This window comes from Pseudophryne corroboree, chromosome 4 (assembly GCF_028390025.1).
Source record: "Pseudophryne corroboree isolate aPseCor3 chromosome 4, aPseCor3.hap2, whole genome shotgun sequence".
NCBI classification, from domain to species: Eukaryota; Metazoa; Chordata; class Amphibia; order Anura; family Myobatrachidae; genus Pseudophryne; species Pseudophryne corroboree.
Genome location: NC_086447.1, coordinates 286,492,097 through 286,498,338, shown reverse-complemented (window position 1 = coordinate 286,498,338; position 6,242 = coordinate 286,492,097).

The window sequence follows — 6,242 nt, the reverse complement described above, 5'->3', positions numbered from 1 at the left end:
AAGGCCATTCAAGCCTATACAATTGAGCACGATATAGGAGGTGGAATGCACCTGTCTCAAGTGCAGTGGAGAATGATTTCAACGTTGTGCAAGGTTCTGATGCCCTTTGAACATGCCACACGTGAAGTCAGTTCAGACACTGCCAGCCTGAGTCAGGTCATTCCCCTCATCAGGCTTTTGCAGAAGAAGCTGGAGGCATTGAAGAAGGAGCTAAAAGGGAGCGATTCCGCTAGGCATGTGGGACTTGTGGATGCAGCCCTTAATTCGCTTAACAAGGATTCACGGGTGGTCAATCTGTTGAAATCAGAGCACTACATTTTGGCCACCGTGCTCGATCCTAGATTTAAAGCCTACCTTGGATCTCTCTTTCCGGCAGACACAAGTCTGCTGGGGTTGAAAGACCTGCTGGTGACAAAATTGTCAAATCAAGCGGAACGCGACCTGTCAACATCTCCTCCTTCACATTCTCCCGCAACTGGGGGTGCGAGGAAAAGGCTCAGAATTCCGAGCCCACCCGCTGGCGGTGATGCAGGGCAGTCTGGAGCGACTGCTGATGCTGACATCTGGTCCGGACTGAAGGACCTGACAACGATTACGGACATGTCGTCTACTGTCACTGCATATGATTCTCTCAACATTGATAGAATGGTGGAGGATTATATGAGTGACCGCATCCAAGTAGGCACGTCACACAGTCCGTACTTATACTGGCAGGAAAAAGAGGCAATTTGGAGGCCCTTGCACAAACTGGCTTTATTCTACCTAAGTTGCCCTCCCACAAGTGTGTACTCCGAAAGAGTGTTTAGTGCCGCCGCTCACCTTGTCAGCAATCGGCGTACGAGGTTACATCCAGAAAATGTGGAGAAGATGATGTTCATTAAAATGAATTATAATCAATTCCTCCGCGGAGACATTGACCAGCAGCAATTGCCTCCACAAAGTACACAGGGAGCTGAGATGGTGGATTCCAGTGGGGACGAATTGATAATCTGTGAGGAGGGGGATGTACACGGTGATATATCGGAGGGTGAAGATGAGGTGGACATCTTGCCTCTGTAGAGCCAGTTTGTGCAAGGAGAGATTAATTGCTTCTTTTTTGGGGGGGGTCCAAACCAACCCGTCATATCAGTCACAGTCGTGTGGCAGACCCTGTCACTGAAATGATGGGTTGGTTAAAGTGTGCATGTCCTGTTTTGTTTATACAACATAAGGGTGGGTGGGAGGGCCCAAGGACAATTCCATCTTGCACCTCTTTTTTCTTTTCTTTTTCTTTGCATCATGTGCTGATTGGGGAGGGTTTTTTGGAAGGGACATCCTGCGTGACACTGCAGTGCCACTCCTAGATGGGCCCGGTGTTTGTGTCGGCCACTAGGGTCGCTAATCTTACTCACACAGTCAGCTACCTCATTGCGCCTCTTTTTTTCTTTGCGTCATGTGCTGTTTGGGGAGGGTTTTTTGGAAGGGACATCCTGCGTGACACTGCAGTGCCACTCCTAGATGGGCCCGGTGTTTGTGTCGGCCACTAGGGTCGCTAATCTTACTCACACAGCTACCTCATTGCGCCTCTTTTTTTCTTTGCGTCATGTGCTGTTTGGGGAGGGTTTTTTGGAAGGGCCATCCTGCGTGACACTGCAGTGCCACTCCTAGATGGGCCCGGTGTTTGTGTCGGCCACTAGGGTCGCTAATCTTACTCACACAGCTACCTCATTGCGCCTCTTTTTTTCTTTGCGTCATGTGCTGTTTGGGGAGGGTTTTTTGGAAGGGACATCCTGCGTGACACTGCAGTGCCACTCCTAGATGGGCCCGGTGTTTGTGTCGGCCACTAGGGTCGCTTATCTTACTCACACAGCGACCTCGGTGCAAATTTTAGGACTAAAAATAATATTGTGAGGTGTGAGGTATTCAGAATAGACTGAAAATGAGTGTAAATTATGGTTTTTGAGGTTAATAATACTTTGGGATCAAAATGACCCCCAAATTCTATGATTTAAGCTATTTTTTAGTGTTTTTTGAAAAAAACACCCGAATCCAAAACACACCCGAATCCGACAAAAAAAATTCGGTGAGGTTTTGCCAAAACGCGTTCGAACCCAAAACACGGCCGCGGAACCGAACCCAAAACCAAAACACAAAACCCGAAAAATTTCAGGCGCTCATCTCTAGTATTTATTGATATCCTTAGATTCTTTCCTGGTTTATTTCTGAAAGGTAAAAAGTCCTAAATTCTTGAAAAGGAGTATTCACATCATCTAGGCCTTCCATCTTTTTATAAAAGCCCACTGCTGCTGAAGCCTTTACAAGGGAACTTCAGCAATGCTTCCCTATGCAAAGAATGGGTAAACATATTTATCATAGACAGCAGTGGTAATAAGCGCTAATGGACTGGGATTAGCTGAAGGTGCCCACAGTAAAACAAAATACTTATTTTTGAAAAACATTTTTTTTAAATAATTGTTTAAAGAATTTGTCAGGCGAAAAGCTGGCACACACATACACTCCTTATCACCTAACTGGTCTGGCAAGTGGTAAGACTACTCCTGCTGCCAGCCAGCATTGATGGTGAACTGAGGTCACCTGCCCCACTGACATTGTTTTGTTGAATTACCAAATAGAACATATTGCTACGATGAGCAGCAATAGAAAATCTACATTTCTGTTAGGTATTAAAAAATAATTTCCATAAGCATTTTGTCTCCACCATGGTATATATTTAGAGTTTCAGTTGATCAGTTTAAAAATATCCAATATCTTTCAATGTTAGTTAAATTCAACAAATACTGTAGAAACCTTGAATTTAACAAAAAAATGGGGTCTACCGGCAATACCAACAGACATGCATAAAATATGCATTATTTGTTATCCAAGGGATCAAGCATTAGCACTCACTCCCATCATCTCAGCTTCTTCAGTGACTGCTGCCTCTCCTTCGTTCTGCTCACCTTCTCCCATTCCCACATCCAACATTTATCTTGTGCTTCTCCTCTACTTTGGAACTCACTCCTATACTCTATCAGGCTTTCTATCACTTTTTTACTCTTTTAAACAATCTTCGAGATTCAGTACATTAAACAAGCCTATCATACACCCTAACTCTCTACTCAGAACCTCTTACCACTAATTCTCCCCTTCTAGCATATCCCTGTCACTAGTGCACCCATATTCCTATGTTTACTCTCTCCCCACCAGCGACACTGATGTGGATTCAGGTTTACTAAACTGTTAAAAATCTCCAACTATTATTTATTTAGTCCCACCCCCCAATATCAAATGACTGCCCGCCATTAGTTACATGTTTACCCCACACTCATCTCTTCATTATAATAATGCCCTTTGCCCACATTACACTAAGGGGCAGAGTTGAGCATACAGTATATAGCCTGTGGATTGTAGATTAGGTGTTTTCTTGCAGCACATGTCCCAGAATTGAGCTTATACAAGCACAGATACACAGTTGTGTGTATTTCAGTGGCATCTCAAAGTGTGGATAAGTGGTCTGTAACAAGACATTTGCATGCAGGGAAAGGTCAGAGATGGCATGTTAGTGAAATTGAGAGCTTTGTAGAGTTTGCCAAGATGATAAATACTCTCGTTTCCAGATGTATCTTTTTCACCTAGTATAGGGTTGGTGGAAGTGTGCATTAATGATGATGATGGGTATCAAGCCAAGCATATGGTTAGAGGCAGTCTGCTCAGAATAAAAACATGTACTGTAGTTCCCCATTGGAGAAGTTCTGTCTGACTTGCATGCAACTCTGCATCAGCCCCTTAGTGTTCCCTGAGCACTATACCTTCTTCCATTTGGATTCTGGAGCTGCATGCTATATGAAACATACTCTTCTCTCAGTCTACCCTGCTGTCTGCACATGTGTGGTCTTATGATTGGGTGAGAGAAGGTGGAAGAGCAAATTAAGCTGATCTATGTGATTTATATAGTAAGGTGGCTGGAGAGGTGATAGATACCATAAACCATAACAATGCCTAGGGTAGCCACCCACCGCATACTATAACTCACCCAAATTCTCCTTCCCTTACCCCTCACATGTCGGGAAAGTAAAGCTAATAATCCATGCCCACTAATACTGTACACAAGTTTTGGGCTCTGTCCCTGCTCTGGCTGGACCTCATATTGACATTAATTCCTTGCACAGGCCTGCAGACAGGGTGTGTGTCCACACGCCACTTAAGTTGCTGTAGGGTGGTACAGATGGTGTACTGTTTATCATTACTGCCCCACAGCACTGACGTCATGGGTTCGAGTCCCACCATGGCCCTAATTGTGTGGAGTTACCCCAGTTTCCTCACACATTCTAAAAATATACTGATAAGTTAATTCGCTCCTAACAAAAAATAACCATAGTGTGTGCATGTACATGTGCAGACAAGATGGGCCAAGTGGTTCTTATCTGCCATTAAATTCTTTGTTAACCCACCTCCCCTGACTGTAGTCACTGGGGTCAGCAAACACTGATCATGTATCCTTGTGGTTGGGAGCCTCAGCAGTGATATAAGGGAGTGCTCCAATCCAGCATATTCATGCCATTGGCTGCCCTGTTTGTGAGGGGTGATTGGACTATGTGTGCGTCTATAGGGGCTTCGGTATGTCACACATTCCTTATGAAGACCCTATGCATTATTATGATTTCCTGTACTCTCAGAAAGATGGTTCTGATGCCACATTGCTAAAAGATGGAGTGTAGGTCCTAAAGTATATTGCTGATTATTGAAGAGTTCAAATTAAATGTGCTCATCTACAGTATGTTGGTGTGTGGAGCGTGCTATTGCGCTTCCTCCATAATGCTCGATTAGATGAAGAATTTACCTTTACCAATATGGCTGCCATACTTTAGTCTGTGTATGTGTGATGCTATCTTGTGTAACAGCGTCAGGGAACTGGTATCATCTCCTGGAGTAGATGGCAGGATGCAGCAGCTGAGAGATCACAGAAGTCAGTTGGTTTAGTGAAACTGGCCTCTATAGTTTTATTGTGCAGCAAAATAGAAAAAAACATGAAATCAAAATACATTGCCGGCTGCCATTATCTAAACACAGAATAATCCTAATGCACTGATAAAAATACAAGGAGAAGTTTACCAGGCACAGTTTACTGGTTTTCAATAGCAGGTTTCTCTCTCACAGAGACTTACATAGTCTCTCCTCTTTCCCCAGGCAGTGTGAGAGAGCAATGGTCAGGCTGACAGCCTTTTGAACACACCCATACAGCTAAAAGCCCTAATTAGCCTGTTGTGAGGCTAAAAGCCCAAAGATCCAAACTGGGCCTAAATGGATGGGGAACTCACTCTTTGGTCTCACATCCAACAGCAAGACCCTTATCCAGTTCTTACCAAAAGCTCTCAGCAGAGCCAACACAATATTCCTGGAGGTTTAAAACCCATAGGTTAGAAACCTGGAGCAAATATACCTGCCTTTACTACTATTCCAGTTATATTATTCACACTTGTCACTATGTTTGAGCATTGCAGTGGTACGCACAGGTGGGTACTACTCAGCTCCATGGGGACACTGCAGAATACCTGTTTCTCTCTTGATCCTGCCTACATACATGACCGGCTAGTCCTATGCTTTAAACCATCTTAGTTTTATGCCCTGTTCCATCAACCCTATCTGTATAATGGAACTGTGAGTACAGCTGTACTATCACTGAGCACTACAATAACACAAGTTCCTGGTTAAGTCTATCCTCCATGCATGCCTACCAAACTATTATCCACTGGTCTCTCCTAATAACATCTTGTGTACAATCTGTCCTACTCTTATTGTGAAAGGCAGTCTTTCCTTCTTTTTGCTACAAATCATAAACTTCTTTATAAGAATTTAAAAGATATATTCTAACTTACATAACCATCTCCATCCAACTCTGTTTCACTTAGTTTAGTCAGCTAGCTAGCTCGGTGCAACCTTTTGGCCTTAACTGGATGAAAACAATATTATGAGCTGTGAGGTGGTCAAAATTGACTGGTAATGAATGGTATGGAGGTTAATAATACCGTAGGAACAAAAATTGGCCAACTTTACATGATTTTAGTTGTTTTCATTATTTAACAAAAAATACAAATAAAAAAACAAACTCAAAACATGTGAGGGTGATCTTGTCAAATTAGAACTAAAACAAAAATGAATACTGATCCGAAACCAAAACACAGGGGTTGGTGCACGTCTCTAGATGCTGACAGTCACTATGGGAAACAGAAGTGGATTTTGGCTGCTGTAAGATGGTAATTTTC